The sequence below is a fragment of the Lynx canadensis genome, chromosome E3, assembly GCF_007474595.2.
Source record: "Lynx canadensis isolate LIC74 chromosome E3, mLynCan4.pri.v2, whole genome shotgun sequence".
Classification (NCBI taxonomy): domain Eukaryota; kingdom Metazoa; phylum Chordata; class Mammalia; order Carnivora; family Felidae; genus Lynx; species Lynx canadensis.
Genome location: NC_044318.1, coordinates 3,114,723 through 3,136,419, shown reverse-complemented (window position 1 = coordinate 3,136,419; position 21,697 = coordinate 3,114,723). Strand labels below are relative to the sequence as shown.

General features: G+C 39.1%; 2 pseudogenes; one reads left to right on the top strand and one right to left on the bottom strand.

The window, feature by feature from the left end:
- The first annotated feature begins 593 nt into the window (after window positions 1-593).
- On the top strand, window positions 594-939 carry LOC115504001 (annotated as a pseudogene).
- A 1,584-nt stretch (window positions 940-2,523) lies between these two features.
- Window positions 2,524-3,580, bottom strand: LOC115504000 (annotated as a pseudogene).
- Between the last annotated feature and the right edge of the window lie 18,117 nt (window positions 3,581-21,697).

The following is a 21,697-nucleotide window of genomic DNA, read 5'->3' as shown; positions in this document are numbered from 1 at the left end:
CAGCACAGAGCCCAATGCAGGGCTTGAACTCAGGACCCCTAGGTCCTGAGCTGAGCTGAGGTCAAGAGTCAGTTGCTCAACTAACTGAGCCATCCAGGGGCCCCTCACATACATTTTGAAATCAGCCTTTTCAGATTTCAAAATAAGCCCTGTTGGTATTGTGAAAAGAATTGTATTAAATTTGTAAATTAACTGAGAAGAATCAACTCTGTGAGTCTGAGTCATCCCATCTGTGATGAGAGTTTTTATAAGTCTTCTTTAATGTGCTTTAATTATGACATCTTTCTTTCCATAAAGGTCTTGCACATCTTTTGTTAGATTAGTCACTGAATAATATCTTTTTTGCAATAATTGTATAATGTTCTAACTTTGCTGGTATATAGGAAAGTAATTGATTTATACACTGATCCTCTATCCAGCAAGATACTAACCTTAGCTGTTTATTCTCTTGGATTCTATATAACTGTAGGCGGTTACATAATCTGTTAATAAGAATAGCTTTATTTATTTTTACTCTCAGTGAGAGTGATTTTTTTCTTTTAAAAATTTTAACACATGTATAGTCTTTCTGTGCTGATAGTGCTCTCACAACCATGGTGAATGTTCCTAAAACCTGCCGGACTTTCTGAAAGAAACGTGGCAAGCACCAACCCCACAAAGTGACACAGTACAAGAAAGGCAGATTCTCTTTATGCCCAGGGAAAGCGGCATTGTGACAGGAAACAGAGTGGCCATGGTGGGCAAACTTAGCTGATTTTCTGGAAAAAGGCTAAAACTACAAAGAAGATTGTGCTGAGGCTTGAATGTGTTGAGCCCAACTGCAGATCTAAGAGAATGCTGGCTATTAAGAGATGCAAACATTTTGCACTGGGAGGAGATAAGAAGACAGAGTCCCAAGTGATCCAGTTCTAAACTTCATATTTTGTTACATTATGAAGATAATAAAATCTTGAGGTTATGTTCACTTTAAAAAAAAAAAGATTTAACACATGTATAGATTTGGGTAATAATCACCATACTCAGGACACAGAATCGTTCAGTCACCCCCCACAACCCATTGACCCTGGCAGCCACTGATCTGCTCTCCATCCCTACAGAGATGAAAATATCATATAAATTGTCTTTTTTAATAATATCACCTAAGTGGAATTTTACTGTATGTAACCGTTTGAACTAGTACAATGCTCTTGAGATTCATCCAAGTGGTCATGTGTACCAAAAGTTTGTTCCTTTTTATTCCTGAGTAACATTCTACTGTACAAATGTACCACAGTTTGTCCATTCATCTGTTGTGGTTGTTTTCAGTTTATGGTGATTATGAAGGCAAGTTCTATAAGTATTTGTTTTCCGGTTTTTGTGGGAGCATGTTTTTATTCCCCTAGGGTAGGTACACAGGAATGGGATTTCTGGGTCACACTGTAAGTGTATGTTTAACTTTATAGTAAATTGTCAAATGATTTTCCAGAATGGTTGTATCATTTTGCATTCCTAGCAGTGATGTATGACCTCTCCAGTTGCTCCACACGTTTGCTACTGGTTGGTATTTTATTTTTATTTTAGCCATTCTCATAGGTGTGTAGTGATAGCTTATCCTAGTTTTAATTTGCATTTCCCTAATAGCTAATGATGTCGAACATCCTTTCTTGTATTATTTGCCGTTCTTATATCCTCTTTGGTGAGGTGTCTGTTCATGACTTTTGCCCATTTTTATTTTTTTTTAAATTTTTTTTTCAACGTTTTTATTTATTTTTGGGACAGAGAGAGACAGAGCATGAACGGGGGAGGGGCAGAGAGAGAGGGAGACACAGAATCGGAAACAGGCTCCAGGCTCTGAGCCATCAGCCCAGAGCCCGACGCGGGGCTCGAACTCACGGACCGCGAGATCGTGACCTGGCTGAAGTCGGACGCTTAACCGACTGCGCCACCCAGGCGCCCCAACTTTTGCCCATTTTTAAATTAAATTTGTGGTAAGATAATTGCAGATTCACACACAGTTATAAGAAATCATATAGAGAGACTCATGTATTCTTACCTAGTTTCTTTCAGTCATAACAGGATGCAGAACTATATATATAGTGCATTCTCACAAGTCAGAAATTGCGGCACAACCCACCAATCTTATTCACAGTTCCCCCATTTTACTTGCAATTATGTGTGTGGTGTGTACGCATGTGTGTATGTATATTTAGTTCTCTACAATTATATCACATGTGTAGGTTAGTATATCCTCACTACAGTCAAGATAAAGAACAGTTCCATTAACATAAGGATTCCAGAGGTTGCCTTTTTATAACCATACCCACCTACCTCCTGCTCACACCTTAACCCCTCGTAACCACCAATCTGTTCAGCATTTGTAAAATTTTGCCACTTCAAAAACTTAATATAAATGGAGCCATATAGTATAGGACCTTTTGGGATTGGCTTTCACCACTCAGCATAATTTATTGGGGATTCATCCAACTCTTTGCAGGTTTGCATGCATTGGTAGCTCATTCCTTTTCACTGCTGAATAGTCCGTAGTATTTAAATAGTTAAACCATGATTTAACTATTCACCTGTTGAAAGACATGTGGACTGTTTCCAGTTTTTGGCTATATGAATATAGATGTTATTAGTATTTGCGTATGTTTTTTGTCTAAATATAAGGGTTTTGTGTTGTGTTTACTTTGATTTACATTCATTTTATGCAGAATTTACTCCTGGGCTTTAAGTTTTTGTTTCTTCAGTTTCTTCTAGGGTATCTTTTACTTCTCAGTAACCTCCTTTCCTGGTTTCCAAAAATCTGCTCTTTTTCAGTAAGGATCATCTCAATATGCCAGGGAGAGCTTATGTATGGGTTAATCTGACCATCAGCCCTGTAAGTTCTATACTGTATCTTGGGGGCTTTTTTCACTAGGATGTGCTCAATGACCGGAGAATCTACATCTAAACACTTAAGTTCAGCATCACTCTATGAATTTGTACGCATGTGCAGTAAAAATTCAGCACTCTTTTTGGGCCACTGACCCTGTGTCCAGCCCCAGAGTTTGGCCTGGCTACATCTACCAATTCCACCACTGTAGTGATGGAATGGTACACATCGTTTCTGCAAAGTGGCATCTTTCAGACACTTGGTGGCTTTTCGGGTATGCACACCTTTGGTAGCCTAAGTAGTTTCACACGTGTTCTTAAAGTGAACAAAGATCTGAATCTCCTGATTTGCATGATCTTGTAGGGTTTTCTGGGTCAAGTGAATAGCGAGACATTTTCAGAGATCACCTCAAGCCATTAAGGTTTTATTTTTCAGGATGAATGCCCAAGACTTTAATTGCTGGTTCTTATGGTAGTTGCATGTTTAGTTTCACAGGCAACTATCAAGATGTTTTCCAGAGTGGCTGTATCATTTTATATTACCCTCACCAACATATGTGATCCAGTTCCTCCATATTCTTGCCAGCATTTGATGTTGTCACTGCTTCTTATTCTGGGCATTCTGATATGTGTGCAGTGATACCACACTGGTTTTAATTTCATTTCCCTGATGGCTAACAATGTTGAACCTCTTTCATTTGCTAATTTTCCATCTGCATATCCTGTTGTTTATGTCTTTTGCCCACTTTAAAATTGGACTGTTTGCTTATTGTTCAGTTTTGAGATTTCCTCATATATTCCAGATACAAGCCCTTTGGCAGATAGGTGGTCTGCAAATATTTTCTCCTGTCAATAGCTTGTCTTTTATTCTTATTTTTATTATTTAAAAATTGTTATTATTGTTATTACTATTATTATTATTAGAGAGAGAGAGTTTGTGAGTGGAGGAGAGGGGCGGAAAGAGAGAGAGAAAAATCCCAAACAGGCTCCATGTTCAGCACAGAGCCCAATATAGGACTCGATCCCATGACCCTGGGATCACGACCAGAGCTGAAATCAAGAGTCGGATGCTCAATCGACTGAGCCACCCAGGCGTCCCTTATTCTTGTTTTTTATAACACCTTTATCAATATAATTCACACATGATACAATTTACCTATTTAAAGTGTGAGATGGATAGATTTTGGTATATTCACAGAGCTGTACAAACCATCTTCATAATCAATTTTAGCACATTTTCATAATCACGGAAAGAAACTTCATACCCATTGCCATTTTGACCCAACCTTCCCACCCACACCCAAGCTCTAGGCAACAACCAGTCTACTTTCTGTACAGATCTACTTATTTTGAACGTTTCATGTAAAAGGATTCGTATAATATGTGGTCCTTTGTGACTGGTTTCTTTCAATTGGCATAATGTTTTCAAGGTTTACCCATGTTATGACATAAATCAGTGCTTCATTCCTGTTTTGTTTTTTTTTTATTTTAGAAAGAGAGAGCATGTTCATGCAAAAGTAGGGGGAGGGGAAGTGGGAAAGAGCAGGCTCCATGCCCAGAGCACAGCTTGACGCAGGGCTCAATCCCACGACCCTGGCAGCCTGACCTGAGCCAAAATCAAGAGTCGGACGTTCAACTGACTGAGCCACCCAGGCACCCCAGTACTCCATTCCTTTTATTTCTGATTGACATTTACATTATTTCCACTTCTGGCTGTTGTGAATAATACTGCTATGAACATTTGTGAATGGGTTCTTGTGTGGACATGTTTTCACTTCTTTTGGATACATACCTAGTTTTGGAATTATTGGGTCAGACAGATGTTTAACCTTTTGAGGAACTACCAGTTTCTTTTCCAAAGCAGTCTTCTCATTATTTTAACAGTGACTTTCATGTGAAATTTAAAAAATTTAACAGAATCCAATATATTTGTTTTTTTACTTTATGGACTGTGTTCTAACATCACGTCTAAGAATTCTTTGCTTAATTCCAAGGTCACAAGATTTCCTCCTGTTTTCTTCTAGAAGTTGTAGAGTTTTAGATTTTACAGTTAGGACTGTAACCAATTTGGGGTTAACTTTTATATAAGCTATAAGGTTTACATGGAGGTTCTTTTTTTTCGTAAGGATGTCCAATTCTTCCAAAATCATTCATTGAAAAGACTGTCCTTTATCTACTAAATTGTTTTTGCACCTTTGTCAAATATAATTTGGCCACAGACATAGAGATTCCAGGAAAAGAAAACTACCCACTAATGTTCCTTATGCATATAGATGCAAAAAATCCTCAACAAAATACTAACAAACTGGGGCGCCTGGGTGGTGCAACTGGTTGAGCGTCCGACTTCAGCTCAGGTCATGATCTCACAGTCCGTGAGTTCGAGCCCTGAGTCAGGCTCTGTGCTGACATCTCAGAGCCTGGAGCCTGCTTCGGATTGTGTGTCTCCCCTTCTTTCTGCCCCTCCCCTGCTCATGCTCTCTCTCTGTCTCAAAAATAAATAAAAACATTAAACATTAAAAAAAAATACTAACAAACTGAGCCCGACAGCATATTAACAAGAGTACACAGCATAACTAAGTAGAACTTATTCCCTGAATGCAAGGGTGATTCAACATAATGTTGAATTACATATAATGTAATTCACTACGTTATAAAGTAAAGGGAAGAAATGAATGATGCAGTAAAACCATTAGATAAAACCCAATACCCTTTCATGATAAAAACACTTAACAGACTAGGAATGGAAGGGAACTTCCTCAACATGATAAAAGGGTAATAATGATAATAATAATAATAATAATAATAATATCCCACAGCCAACATCATGCTCAATGGTAAAAGACTAAAAGCTTTCTGCCAAAAATAAGAATCAAAGTAAAGATGCCCAGTTTCGTCACTGATATTTAGCATTTTACTGAAAGTTCTATGGTAAATCAAGAGGCACGAAAAAGAAATAAAAAGCATTCATATTGGAAAGGAAGAAATAAATCTTTCTCTATTCATAGATGATAGGATCCTATATATAGAAAATCCCAAAGAATCCACATAGAAATCACTATAAATAATAAACAATCCAGCAAAGTTTCAGGATACAAGATCAACATAGAAAAATTAGTTGTGTTTGTATATACCAGCAATGAATAATATAAAAAAGAAATTAAGAAAACAATTCAATTTACAATAACATCCAAAAGAATAAAATACCCAGGTATAAATTTAACAAAAGAGATGAAAGACTTCTATACTAAAAACTATAAGGTATATATATATAAATTAAATAGAATTTAATTAATAAAATAAGTTAAAGAAGATATAAATAAAACAGAAGACACCCTGTGTTCATGGATTAGAAAACTTTACACTGTTCATATGGCAGTACACCCCAAAGCTACCTAGAGATTCAGTGCAATCCCTCTCAAAATTTCAATGGTCTTTTTGCAGAAATGGAGAAGCCAATCCTCAAATTCATATGGAATTGCAAGGGATCCTGATTAGCCAAAACAGCCTAAAAAAAAGTTGTAGGATTCACACTTCCCAATTTCAAAACATACTATAATTCAAAATGATGTGGTACTGACATAAGCATAGACATGTAGACTGCTAGAATAGAATCGAGACTCCAGAAATACACCCCTTTATCTATGGTCAACTGATTTTCAATAAAGACCACAAGACCATTCAATGGGGGAAAGAACGGTTTCTTCAACAAATGGTGCTGGGACAACTGGACTGCCACATGCCAAACAAAAACAAAAACCCCTACTTCACATCATACACAAAAATTAATGAAAATGGATCCATGACCTAAATATAAGAGCTAACAGTAGAAAACTTTTAGAAGAAAATATACGGGTAAATCCTTGTGACCTTAGATTTGTCAATGGGTTTTTAGACATGATACCAGAAGCAAAAGCAACAAAAGAAAAAATAGGTAAATTGGAACTTATAAAAATTCTTAAAATGTGTGTATCAAAGGACTTCATCATGAAAGTGAGAAGAAAACCTACATAAGGAAAGAAGATACTTATAAATCATATATAGGGTATGGGTTTAATATCCAGAATATACAAGGAACTTCCACAACTCAAAAACAAAAAGACAACCCAAGGTTTTTTTTCTTTTTTTAAAAGTTCATTTAAGAGAGAGAGAGGGAGACAGTGAGAATTCCAAGCAAGCTCTGCAATGTTAGTGTAGAGCCTCATGTGGGGTTCAAACCCACAAATCGTGAAATCATGACCTGAGCCAAAAATAAGAGCCAGGTGCTTAAACAACGGAACCACACTGGTGCCCTAAAAACCCAAGTTCTAAATGGCCAAAGGACTTGAATAGACATGTCTCCAAAGAAGAGAAATGGCTAACAAGCACATGACAAGATGCTCAACATCACTAGTCATTGGGAAAATGCAAATCAAACTACAGTGAAATATCACTTCATATTCACTCAGATGACAATAGTAATAATAATAATAATTAATAATCATAATATAAAATAGGCAAATAGTAAATGTTGGTAAGGATGTAGAGAAATTGGACTTGTATATGGCTGTATATGGCTGGTGAGAATGCAGAATAGTTCAGCCACTATAGAAAAGTTTGTTCCCAATAATAAAACATTGAATTACCAAATGATCTGATAGTTCCACTCCTAGGTGTATAAGCACCCCCCTCAACTAAAACATTCAAACAAATGTTCACACATGCATGTTTATAGGAGCACTATTCACATTAACCAAGAAGTAGAAAAACTCAAATGTTCATCAGCAGCTGAAAAGATAAATTGTGGTATATAAATACTATGAAATATTATTCAGCCAAAAAAGCAAGGAAGTGCTGATATGCGCTACAATATGGAAGAACTACAGAAACATGCTGAATGGAAAAAAGCCAGACCCCAAAGGTCACATATTGTATGACTCCATTTACATTAAATAGTCAGGATAGATAAATCCACTAAGGCAAAAAGCAAGTTTATGGTTTCCAGGGACTATGAGAAGGGAAGAATGGGGAGTAACTACCTAATGGATACAAGGTTTTCTTTGGGGATGATTAAAATGCTTAGGAACTAGATAGAGGTGGTAGATGCACAACATTGTGAATGTTTAAAAAAAATTTTTAACGTTTATTCATTTTTTGATAGAGAGAGACAGAGCATAAGTGGGGGAGGGGCAGAGAGAGGAGGAGACAGAATCTGCAGCAGGCTCCAGGCTCTGAACCGACAGCATAGAGCCCGATGCAGGGCTTGAACTCACAGACCGTGAGATCATGACCTGAGCTGAAGTCAGACACTTAACCAACTGAGCCACCCAGGCGCCCTGTGAATGTTTTAAATGCGACTCGAATGTTCAGTTTAAAATAGTTACTTTTGTTTAATGTGAATGTCACCTACTAAAAAGTTGCCTATAAGAAAACTTGTCATGTTTATATGGGTCTATTTCTAGACTCTTTATTCTATTCCATTGATCTATGTGTCTATCCCTTTACAATACCACGCTGTTTTGATTAATGGGGCTTTAGAAAAAGTCTTATAATCAAGTGATGTGATTCCTTCAAATCTTTATTATTTTTCACAACTCTTTAGGCTACTCTAGTTCCTTTACCTTTCCATCTTACGTTAAATCCATTGATCAGTCAGGGGAGAACTGACATCTTTACTATGTTGAGTCTTCCCAATTTATGAACATAGTATGTCTCTCTATTTATTTAGGACTTCTTTGATTTATTTCACCAATGGTTTGAAGTTCTCAGCATACATATATGGTTTTTAAGAGTTATAGATAAATATTTCATTCTTTGAAGCTATTGTAAATGATACTGTTTCCAGTGCATAGAAATAGGATTTTTTCGTTAATTTTGCATCCTGTGATCTCACTAAATTTAATTATTCTAGAAATTTTTGTAAGGTCTTAGGATTTTCTACATTAACAATCACATCTTTTCTGAATAGACAGTGTACTGATTTTTCCTTTCCAATCTGGATGTTTTATATTTCCTTTCCTTTTTCCAAATAGATTTTGTTAATGTTTATTTATTTTTGAGAGGGGGCAGGGAGAGAGAGAGAAGTGGCAGAGAGAGGGAGAGAGAGAATCCCAAGCAAGCTCTGTGCTGTCAGCACAGAGCCTGATGTGGGGCTCAAACTGACGAACTGTGATATCATGACCTGAGCCGAAATCAAGAGTCAGACACTTAACTGACTGAGCCCCCCAAATTACCCTTTATATTTTCTTTTCTTTCATTATTGGACTGGCTAAGATTTCTGGTAGGATGCTGAATAGGAATAGTAGGAGTGGGGATTCTTGTCTTGTTCCTGATCTCAGAGAGAAAGCATTTAATTTCTGGCAATTCAGTGTGATATTAGGCATTGTTTTTTAACATAGATGCTTTTCTACACGTTGAAGAAGTTCCGTTCCATTCTTAATTTGCTGATAGTTTTTATCATAAATAAATGTTTTATATGTTTGTCTCTATCTTTACTACAGTGTTCACTTTTGGATTTCTAGTTGTGTTGAGATCAAGGGATATGAGAGAAAATAAATTGTAAACTCACAATCAATTCAGTGATACTTTGAATTCCGGTGCTCTTAGCCAAATCACCTCCTGCTGTTGGCTCTTTGTAGTCCTAAAACCGCGTCTTCAAGCATTTTATCCAAGTTTTATAGTTGTTTCTACGTGAGAGAAAAGAAGAGACACAATAACTCCATCGTACCTAGAACGTGAACCCCGATACCAATAGTGTTGTTTCTGCCTTTCTAATCCTTGCCATTTTGCTTCTTCTCTCTCTTATTGGTTCTCCCTTCAGATTGGTTCTCCCTAGTCCCTGCCTCCACAGAAGACTTCCTAAATTAGTTTCTTTTCAAAGCCTTTACTTCATCTTTCTTTCTTTTTGTCTACACTCTGCCCTGTTGCATCTGTTAGTTACCTAGAAGCCTACTTATCACTCTCCACTTTACTCCCCTTCTTAGTCAAGTTTTAAATTGAGCTATAAGTCACTTACTATAAAACTCACCATTGTAAAGGGTATAACTCAGTGGTTTTATTAGCATATTCACAATTCGTCACCACTATTTAATTCCAGAACATTTGCTTCACCTCAAAAAGAAATGCTGTATCCGTTAGCCATCACCCTCCATTCTCTTCCGGTTCCCAGCCCCTACAAACAACTCGTCTATCTTCTGTCTCCAAGGTTTTGCCTATACTGGGTATTTCATAAGACATGGGATCTTTTGTACCTGGATCCCTTCACTTAGTGCGGTTTCAAGGTCCATCTATGTTGTATGATGCATCAGAACTTCATTTCTTTTTATTGATAAATAATGTTCCCATTACACACACACACACACACACACACACACACACACACACACACCACTTTATCCATTTACCCAATGATGGACATTTTGGGTTGCTTCTAGTTTGGGGCTACTGTGAATAATGCTGCTATGTATATTTGTATACAAGTTTTTGTGTGGACACAGGTTTCCATTTATTTTGTGTAGATACTTAGGAGTGTAATGATTGTGTCAAATGGTAATTCTATGATTAGCTTTATGAAGGGTGGCCACAGTGTTTTCTATAGTGGCTGAAACATTTTACCTTCTCACCAGCAGTAAATGAGAGTTCCAATTTCTCCATATCCTCAATAACACTTGTTATTATCTGACTTCTTTATTATAGCCACGCTCGTAGATAGGAGTTGTATCTCATTGTGCATTTGATTTGCATTTCCCGGATGTCTAATGATGTTCAGTGCCTTTTTGTGTGCTGATAGGCCATCTATATATCTTATTGTGAGAAATGTCTATTCAGATTCTTTGCCTTTAGAAAAGTTGGGTTGTCTTTCCATTATAAAGTTTCTTTCAGATAGTGGTAAATAATGTTGCTTAAGTTTCTGATAATTTTGGGGCTAATGGCTGAAAATTTCAGACGTAGGCAAAAAAAAAACAAAAAACAAACTTCTCATCTTGTGGCAAGTAGAATACAATTGCTTATATGCTAAAGTCCTTACAATTTTTAAAGGAGTTTCTTTTGTGTCTCCATGTATTATTAAGAGTATATCTACAATTCTTTCCTCTGCCTTTAATGTTCTAATCATTTCTAAATCCCTAAGATTAATTAATAAGTAAAAATATTGGATGTGCCCTTCAAATGTAGGTGTTAATGTCCACTCCCAAATGAGTAGAATGCCTAAGTCAATTCACATTAATTTTTTTTTTTTTTTTTTGAGAGAGAGACCCAGCAGGGGAGGGGCAGAGAGAGAAGAAGAGAAAGAATCTTAGGCAGGTTCCACGGTTAGCGTGGAGCACAACAAGGGGATCGATTTCACAACGCTGAGATCATGGCCTGAGTCAAAATCAAGAGTTAGACACTTAACTGACTGAACCACCCAGGCACTGCTCACATCTATTTTTAAAATTTAATATTAAGTTAGTAGAGGTATGCTTTTCCTATTCTGTCTTACAGGAGCTGAAATTGGACTTGAAGATAAGGCAGAGTGGGAAACTGGCCTTGGAAAACCAATCAGCCAACCAAATGAAAATGACATAAACGTATACAAATTATGTACCTAAACAATGTAAAGAAATGTAGAAAATGCCCTCTTTATCCCCAATCCATCATTCTTTAGAAGGAAGAGACAAAACCAAAAAAGTTTGTGAATATAAAATCCCAACATGTAAAACAATGACATATAGGAAGTGCTCAGTAAATATTTGCCCAATGTTGAATGAATGAATGAACATTCACAGTGCATATCTTTCTAGAAGCTTCAGGGGGCAAACAACCCCACGCAGAAATAAGGAAAGAGCAAGTTTTCGAAGCAGGTCAGTTTAAGTGTCAGTTTGGGAGTTACAGGTGATAAACAGTAGGCTAGTAGCAATAACACTTGGTTGGTTAAGTAGGTTTTATAAACGATAAACTATGACTTTCACAGAAGTGTATAGTTCAGGGGTGCCTGGGTGGCTCAATTGGTTAAGCGTCTGACTTTGGCTCAGGTCATGATCTTATGGGTCGTGAGTTCGAGTTCTATATTGGTGTCACGGCTGTGCGCCCACTTTGCGTCCTCCGTCCACCCCCATCTCTGCCCTTCCCCTGCTTGGTCGTTCCCTCTCTCTCTCTCCCTCTCTCAAAATAAATAAACTTAAAAAAAGAGAAGTGTGCAAAAAGAGAATAGTACACTTTTTGACTATCAGGGCCCTGGGTGTTGGAATATACAGTAGCTAATTTAGAATAGATCCAGAAAGAGGATCAAGGGATGGAATGGACACGAATGACAGAAAAGGAGAGAAAATTCCTCATTTAGAATAAGTATGATAACAAATGGAGAAGAAAATGGAATAGAAGTATTAAATTTCCAGGTCACTTTGCATCCTAGCAGTTACTGAAATGTGATGGTCAAATGCTAATTAAAAAATATACATTATCTAGGGTGCCTGGGTGGCTCAGTCGGTTAAGCGTCCGACTTCGGCTCAGGTCACGATCTCGCGGTTCGTGGGTTCGAGCCCCATGTCCGGCTCTGCACTGACAGCCTGCAGCCTGCTTCAGATTCTGTGTCTCACTCTCTCTGTCCCTCCCCTGATCACACTCCATCTCTCTGTCTCTCAAAAATGAATAAACATTAAAATACACACACACACACACATCATCATCATCATCATCATCATCATCATCATCATCAAGCAGGAATGCTGAGGGGGTGAATTATCACAAAATTCAAATGATTTTTAGTATTCATTTACACTTTACACATTATTTCAAGAACAAAAATTTAAAGCCAATGCAAGTAGGTAAATGAGGGCATTTTGAGCTCCCGGGGGAATGCTCTATACAAATACATTAGAGGATAATTAGTATTCTTGTGTTTTTTAGGTGCTTCCAGGAAACTATCAATTAACTGTTGCCACTGGACTCTTAATGAGTGAATCACTTTGGGGCTTGTTAAAAGTGCAACAGTTGATTGCGTAGTTTCATCTTATTAATATATTGTTCTGTTAATTATTACAGGCATCTAGCGTCCCTCCTGGACCACCCTCATGATGATGCATTTGGATTGCCTGTTGTTCTCATAACTGGACACCACAGAGGGGAACCCAGGAGGATCTCTTCCATAGCCATCTTGAAAAGTTGTTGGTCAAGTTCTGCCCTCAGAGAGAGTGAAAAGCAGCTCCCACGTTCTCAGTTAAACTTCCCTCCAGTGGGAGAGAGGGTCTCTGTCATGTGGGAATTTTTTCTCAAAGATGGTTCAGAACAGAGATTGTCAAGAACTGTTCATGTCTTATAAACTAAACTCTTTACGGGTGAAATGTTATAACGTCTGAGATTTCCTTTAAAATACTCCCAAGGGGCACCTGGCTGGCTCAGTCAGTAGAGCATATGACTCTTGACCTCAGGGTCATCAGTTTGAGCCCCACACTAGGCACAGAGATGACTTTAAAAAATAATTTAAAAAATTAAAAAATAATTATTAAAAAATAAAATACTCCCGGGCACTTGTACCCCAATGTTTATAGCAGCACTCTCAACAATAGCCAAATTATGGAAAGAGCCTAAATGTCCATCAACTGATGAATGGATAAAGAAATTGTGGTATATATACACAATGGAGTACTATGTGGCAATGAGAAAAAATGAAATATGGCCTTTTGTAGCAACGTGGATGGAACTGGAGAGTGTAATGCTAAGTGAAATAAGCCATACAGAGAAAGACAGATACCACATGGTTTCACTCTTATGTGGATCCTGAGAAACTAAACAGGAACCCATGGGGGAGGGGAAGGAAAAAAAAAAAAAAAGAGGTTAGAGTGGGAGAGAGCCAAAGCATAAGAGACTCTTAAAAACTGAGAACAAACTGAGGGTTGATGCGGGGTGGGAGGGAGGGGAGGGTGGGTGATGGGTATTGAGGAGGGCACCTTTTGGGATGAGCACTGGGTGTTGTATGGAAACCAATTTGTCAATAAATTTCATATATATAAAAAATAAAAAAAAATAAAAAAAAATAAAAAAAAATAAAAATAAATAAAAAAATAAAATAAAATAAAATACTCCCAAACAAACAACCCCAACAAAACAAACAAGATAAAAACAAAAAACTGGAAAGGATAAGTGAAACAGGATAGGTAAAGTGTTAAAGCCTGCACAAGTCTTCACCATATTACTCTACTTTTATGTACGTTTAATGATTTCCATAATGGAAACTTTCAATAGGTGTATATTAAAGGACACTTCATCTCCTACATCTATATATTAGCTGTTTCTCTACGTATTAGGATTCTTTCAGTTATAATGAACAGAAACTCCAGCTTACACTGGCTTAAACATAAAAGGAAACATATAGATACAGGTAGCTAAAAAGTCAGGGGCAGTTCTAGGTATCAGGTGATGCTTGATCCTACAGCTCAATGTGTCACCAAGACTGAATATTTATCACTCTGCTCTGCCTTCTATGGTGGTTGGTTTCATTCTAAGGTTCATATCTCTCCTAGTTTCAGGAAGACTGTCAACAACCAGTGGGTAACATGTATCATCCAATAAAAGCTGGGTTTGTTCTACCGTTTCAAACAGAAGTCCCCATGGGACCAACTTAAGGTCATATACCTAACACTGAGCCATCTTCCAATCACAGAGGTAGAATCCTCCTTTACTAACTTAGGTTAGGTCACATTCTTCATTTCTAGGAATGAGGGTAAAGAACCTCACAGACCTCCGAATGGAATCAGTGTTGTTGGGAAAGAGGAAAGGGAAAATGGGTGCTAAGAGACAGTCAACAAATCTCTGCTAAACTCTCCACAGGTAAAGCTTCCAATACAAAAGAATAGAGGGCAATGAAAGATATCTTCTAACACAGAATTACAGGTATAAAGCTATGGTCAGATATCAGGGACCTGGATAGGCTATAGAGATGAAAGATGACCGTAATGAAAGGAAAAACAATATCTGAGGTGGCTGGGAATACTGGTGAGGCGTTCTAGGAGGTAAGCATTACCATAATACCAGAAACTAGGAAAAAAAAACTTGCAAGAAAAAAATACCTATAGGTCAGCATCCCTCAATAATATGGATTCAAAAATACTCAACAGAATATTACCAAATCGAATCTAACAATGTATAATAAGAATTATACAGTGGGACTTATTCCAGGTATGCAAGGCTGGCTCAATATTCAAAAATATATTAATGCCATTCCTCACATCAAGAGGCTAAAGAATAAAAATCATATGATCATATCAGTAGATGTAGAAAAAGCATTTGACAAAATTCAGCACCCATACATGATAAAAACTCAGCAAACTAGGAACAGAGGGGAATTTCCTCAATCTGATTTTAAAAACTGCCGAAACACCCTACAGCTAATATTATACTTACTTGTGAGAATCTAGAAGCTTTCCCATTAAGATCAGGAACAAGGTAAGAATTTCCCTTGCACCACTCCTCTTCAACATCATACTGGAAGCCCTATATAATTTAATAACGATAAGAAAATAAGAGATATACAGATTGAAAAAGAAGAAATAAAATGTTCTTTGTTTACAGAGGACAAGATCATCAATAACAACAACAAAACTCCTGGAACTTATAAAGCACTTGTAGAAAAGTTGAAGGTTATTAGGTTAATACATAAAATTTAACCACTTTCCTATACACCAACAAGGAACAAGTGGAATTTGAAATTAAAAACAAAATACCATTTACATTAGTAAAATAATAAGATGGCTGAACATCTAAATACCAAAAACATGTACAAGGTATACATGAATAAAACTACAAGATTAAAGAGATAAAAAAATAAATAAATGGAGAGACATTCCATGTTCATGGATAGGAAAAATCGATAATGGGATGTTACACAAATTAGGTGAAGAACTGTTAAAATTCAAAGATAAGAAAATGAACAACCTAATTAAAATAATGGGCCAAATATCTGAACAGACACCTCACCAGACAAGGTACACAGATACAAAGATGTTCCACATTACAAGTCATTAGGGAATTGCAAATGAAAACAAAAACACTGGGGTGCCTGTGTGACTCAGTTGTTAAGAGTCTCACTTGGGCTCAGGTCATGATATCACAGTTCGTGAGTTCGAGCCCTGCATCAGGATTTTCACTGACAGTGCAGAGCCTGCTTAGGATTCTCTACCCCACCCCAACTCTCTCTCTCCCTCTCCTCCTATCCAACTTGAGCACTATCTCTCTCAAAAATAAATAAACTTTATTAAAAAATAAAAAAATAACACCATGCAACCATCAAAATGGTGAAAATCCCAAAACACTGAACACAACTGTCGGCAAAGATGTAGAGGAACAGGAAGTCTCATTCATTGCTGATGGGAATGCAAAATGGCAGAGCTTTCCTGTTGCTCTCCTGAAAATCTCAGACCCATTTGAGCCTGAGAATGGTTAGAAGAGAGGTTGTTTTCAGGTACTAGACTGTGTACAGGAACAAGAATGATTTTGGAGGGCACAGCATCCTGGTTAACTCTACAGAAAAAAACTGGGTTTCTTTCTGAAAACAAGACACCATCCCTAAGAAGGGATTTCTGGCCCTTGGGGAGATAGGCGAGATAGCAACATTTAGTCAAGAAAATAGCACTTCCTGAGATGTACCTGCCCCACTCTCTCTTTCTCTTCCTTCTAAGATGGTGAGGCTGACATGAGTGGTCAGGATGGTGTTGGAATGGAGCACCAGCAGAATATCTCAGAGAGCTGAAGGGGAAGAATGCATAAGAAGTACTTAGTCAGGAGCCCTGACTCATAAATTCTGTTCCCTAACTGCATGGACAAGAATTTGATTTCTTCCTGGACATCTCATATTCAAAGGACCTTGTCATATCTGAACTAGGAACCAGAAATCTTCCATTGTCTTGATGCATCTTCTCCAACATATCTTAAGACAATCACTTTCTGCCATTTGCTTTATGTATCTGCTCTCAAATGGGACCAATGATCACTGTTCTTCACTCCTCCTGGCAAGTAGGGTAGATGAGATCCTGTAAGATGAGCTTTGAAGTTGAAAGATGTTATACAAGGTTGGCCCTTCACTATAGCCTGGTATCACTGTCCTCTGTAAACCTGAAGTGCCCTTCTCTGATCCCGTTTGTAAAGCACTCTTCGCCATGGCAGATGTTGGAAGCTATTGAGATTGTTCTTGGTAAAACGTTTGGATCCTTCAGTAACTATGGAAGATGCCAATCACAACTGCTCATTTGACCCTGAAGAAGTGAATTTTTCTGCCAGGCCCATGCAAAGGAATATTCTCTAAGTCATCTTCTTAAAGGAGAATGCACAGGTCCTAGTTCTACTGTCTGCAGTAGGTAGCCATGGGATCTGAAGCTTCAGCTTCCAAGATTGTGTAATAATGATGCCTATCGCACTAACCAAGAAGCCACGCGGAATGGAGGAAAATGATATTAAATTGTTGAGTCAAGTGTTGCGGGAACTAGTTCTGTCCTATTAAACAAGTTATCCTCCCAGGTTCCTATAATGGTGAAAGGATTAACTAGATCTGTGTTCCCCAAACTGGTGTTCCACCAAACAATCTTGGGAGTTGTTAGGTGGGACTTCCATACACAACAGCATCACCACAAAGGCCTCCAACTCAAACGAGGCTGGTATTCACTGCATGCTTACGCTCCTTTCCTTTGACCTACCCTCCGCCCCCCCACCGCCTCCCGGCTTAGTTTCACATATCACTTAAATGTAAATGCTCGAACTCTTCCTATAACAAAACATTCACTTTATTCTAACCCACTGTCCCTAAATTTACTTGGATGAATAATACTTTTTGTCATGGAACATCTCTGCACATCTCAAAGTGTTCTCTGAGTACAAGTTTGAGGTTCACTGATGGAGCTAGATTTGTAAGGGCCTTTCCAGATCCTTCTGTATGCATCGTCCATGGCAGGAACAGCTCGAGGGCTTGCAAGACTGCCAGGTCTGTGTGAGCATTCGGGCCCTTGTTACCAGCAAGGCAAGTGGTGGAGAGCAGACATTGCAGGGGTTGGACCAGGAGGGGAGGCAACCTGAGTGGAGGTGATTTTCCTCCAGTGTACATGGAATATGGTCTGCCTATTCCAGGGTGAAGATCCCTGAGCTTTGGGTTTGGGCATTCACGAGGATAAAATGATAACGTTGGATATTCATAGGTCCCCAACATATAAGTCTCTGTGTGATCCTTCAGAGCACTTCATGCTTTCTTCCACCTCTTCTGGTCATTTGCAAGACCAGGACTCATGGCCATCACACATCAATGCAGCACTCGATACCTCCAAGAAGAAAGATTACTGAGCCAGTGGATGCCCTGAGTAACCAAAGCTAATGGGCAGGTGGACATGGCAGTTTCTCCTCTTTGGTATACTTTCATTCTCGTGTTTGTTACATATGAGATTGTGTTAGTCTTATGCTTGAACTTAAGATTCAAGGTTGCCGAAGACAGACACAGCCCCTACCCTCCCCATGCTTATATTTTTATGGGAGAAGACAGAAAAAAAACAAGTAAACAAACCAAATAACTCTCAGTGGTGATACATGCTATGATGGAAATAAACAGTGCTCAGAGTGGTAAGAGTAGATAGGACTGGTACATGAGTAAAAGGAACAGTGAGCCTTGTGTGAGTGTGGATTTGAAAATGTGGGAGTTTGGAGAGATCATAAAAGAGAGTATTGTAGAAGTGCCTCTTTTAAAAAAATGTTTAATGTATTTATTTTGAGAGAGAGAGAGAGAAAACAAGGGACGATGGGGAGAGAGAGGGAGAGTGAGAATCCCAAGCAGGCTCTATGCCTTCAGCGCAGAGGCTGACGTGGGGCTCAGCCCCAAGAACCATGATATTGAGACCTGAGCCGAGATCAAGAGCCCGATGCTTAACTGACTAAGCCACCCAGGTGCCCCTGTAGAGGTTCCTCTTAAGTGAAAAAATAAGTTTGGAAATACAAAATTCATCCTCTCTTTTAAGGATAAATAGCTATCATGAGGGCTAACACTCCCTCACCATAAAGGATGAAAGAAATGTTTTAAACAAACCTTTATCCTAACTCTTCTCTGTAAATTATTGCTCCTTAAGCTACTAATATTTTTTTTAATTTAACTTTTCTCAAGTGAAACATATTTTACTTGTACCTTTATGAAATATTAGGGATCCTTCACATTTTGTTTTTCTTCAAATGCTTTGACACTGTTCCGTTGTTCATACACATCATGGACAAATGCTTAGTGTGACAATTATGATGTTGGAAATCTATCCTTTGCTTAAAAAGCTCAACCTTAAGCTTTCTTACTAAGTTTTCCCTTAAAGGTGCAGGGTATCCAAATACTATAAAGCTTAATATATTGTGTCAGTGCCAAGATCAGTGCAACTCCACAGTCATCATCCTATCGTGGGAGAAGGGAGAAGCGATTCTGACAGTTCTAAACCTGAAACTCGGAGCTGCTCAACCCCCGTCAGGAGACACAGATGGAGGGCTGCTTTAAAGCAAAGTGCGGGTGTTCTCACATGCACTGAGTCACACAGGAGAGCCTCACACATGCTGGACTGCAGAAAGCTCTTCTGCAACAACAGCCCGATTATCACTGCCCACGGGGGATTCATACACGGAGGAATTCCTGCACAGAAGGGACACCGGCAGATGCTTCAACAGCACTCCAGCCTTGCTCCCTACTGAACCACACAAGAAATGATAAAGGTGACAAGTGTGAGAGAGATTTAGTGACGACAATATGCTTTTGTCCAAATAGGTTTTGGAAACAACCCTAGAAACACCAAGTGTGAACAAAAAGTTCAACCTTTCCTACTTGAGGACACTCCAGAGACTCCATTCAGGTGAGAACCCACAGAAACAATGGGAGCCCTTCAGCAAATAATCCACTCTACACACCGGAGGGGAGAGCCCAGAGAGAAAAGCACTAGGCAGTCTTGACCCATGACACGAGTGCAACTGACCAGGAAGTGCAGAAGGTGGTCAGCGAACACTGGTCTGTGCAGTGACTCGATGATTGGAAAGGCTTCTATGGAATTCAAACCACCCGTGTTACGTCAACTGTCCAGGGCGATCTGATCGAAAGGGCTGCCTAGCATTCTTGCTCTCATATTCTCCAGGGGAATGAAACACTCTTCTCACGGCTCCTTTAAAAGCTGATCAACCCTAGCACCTTGGTTCAATTCCAAGCTCTCCTCTTGTCCTTCCCCTCCAGCGAAGACAGTGGAGGTTCTCAAGACCACCTTGAGGTTCCAGATGGAGTCTCCTTAAATGGCGGGGAAAACTCTGGGTCTGCCATGGACCCCACACTGTGGCCACTTAGACCAGTGCAGAGGAATGAGGATTTCAGGGTTACACTGGTCAATGATCCAGTTCTCAGAACCAAGCAAGGAACCATTATAAAGCTGTGATCTGAACCAAATGAAACACAGCAACTTCTGGACTGTCCTAAAATCATTTGGTTATATTTCTGAGAGCCGTAATACTAACATTTGAGGCTAAATCTAAGGTTGTGTGTTCCACTTCATCTTGAACCCAACCTAAATTTTGATTTTCTATTGCATTTTTGGTTATCAATGCTCAACCATGTGAAGAAGCAATAGAAATTCCTTCTCCCAACACCCACACGTCCACCCCACGTTATAAGCATAAGGACTTGTGGAACACTGTGCTACTGGTAATTGGCTAAGCAGACATTCCTGACAGAGGCTTCTCAATTGAAATGTCCTGCTTCTGCTTTCCTGCACAACCTTCCTTCCAACTATCACCTTAGTCCAAGAGGGCAGCACCTTCCTCTGTACACCAATCAGGGCAAATTTGCTTCTGCCCTAGATCGCGTGTTTTTTTGAGACAAAACTTACATACGATATGCGAGGGATAGTTACCAAACAATTCCTTAAAGCCTACTGCACTCACATGAGGAATGAAAGGCAACCCATCCCCTCTCTGTAGCCCATCGATCAATAGAAACGTATCTTATGCACATAAACACTGGAGCACAGGGGAACAGAGAGCAAGGATAGGGGAGTGAAGCCAGAGAGGCAGGGAGAGATGGTTGCCTTGTCCACTTGAAAAAATGACCAACCTGGATTGTCTCAGGTAAGAAATCAGTCCTTCTTTCCTATCAGCTAGTCATGTAAGCTCCTCATTGTGCCCACCAGTGTTACACTGGCTCAGAGGAAGGCAGATTTCTGTTGAGGGTCAAAGTCCACATGGAACGGCACAGAAAAGGTTCCGCAGCTCTAGTAGATAGCTGCCTCTATTTGTATGAGCTAGGTTATGCTGCAGAAACACACAACACCAACACCTCAGTGGTTTAACCAAAGTTTATTTCTCATTCCCATAAAGTCCATCACAGGTCTGGGACATGCTCCCGAACAGCTCCTCACCAAGGGGCCAGGGGGCAGGGCCCTCAGCATTCCAGACTACTTTGACCCTGTGGCCCCTTCCTGTGTGGGCTTCCATGATTGACGCAGAAGAGCACTACCGAGTCTTGCACCAACAACGAAAGGCTTCAGCCCACAAGTGAGGCTTCTGCTCACAACCCATTACCCAAAACTACCTCGTGACCCTAACTTCAAGTAGCAGAAAACCACAACCACTCTCTCTACTCTTCACTAGAATACGAGTCCCGTGAGAGTGGATTTCCAGCTCTTTTGTTCACTACTATCTTCTCAGTCTAGAACGGTGCCTGGGCCCACAAGAGATCCCCATCAAAGTGAATGAATGTAGCACCAGGAAGATGTCCACATGTATCCCGGGAGGACACAGTACCAGTAGTCGAAGGATGAGGACGTTGGGTAACAGCTATGCAGATGGGAGCTTCAGAGCTGGCTGTGCTTACGAAATCATATTTGAATCATCTTGAAGAAAATAAAGTCTC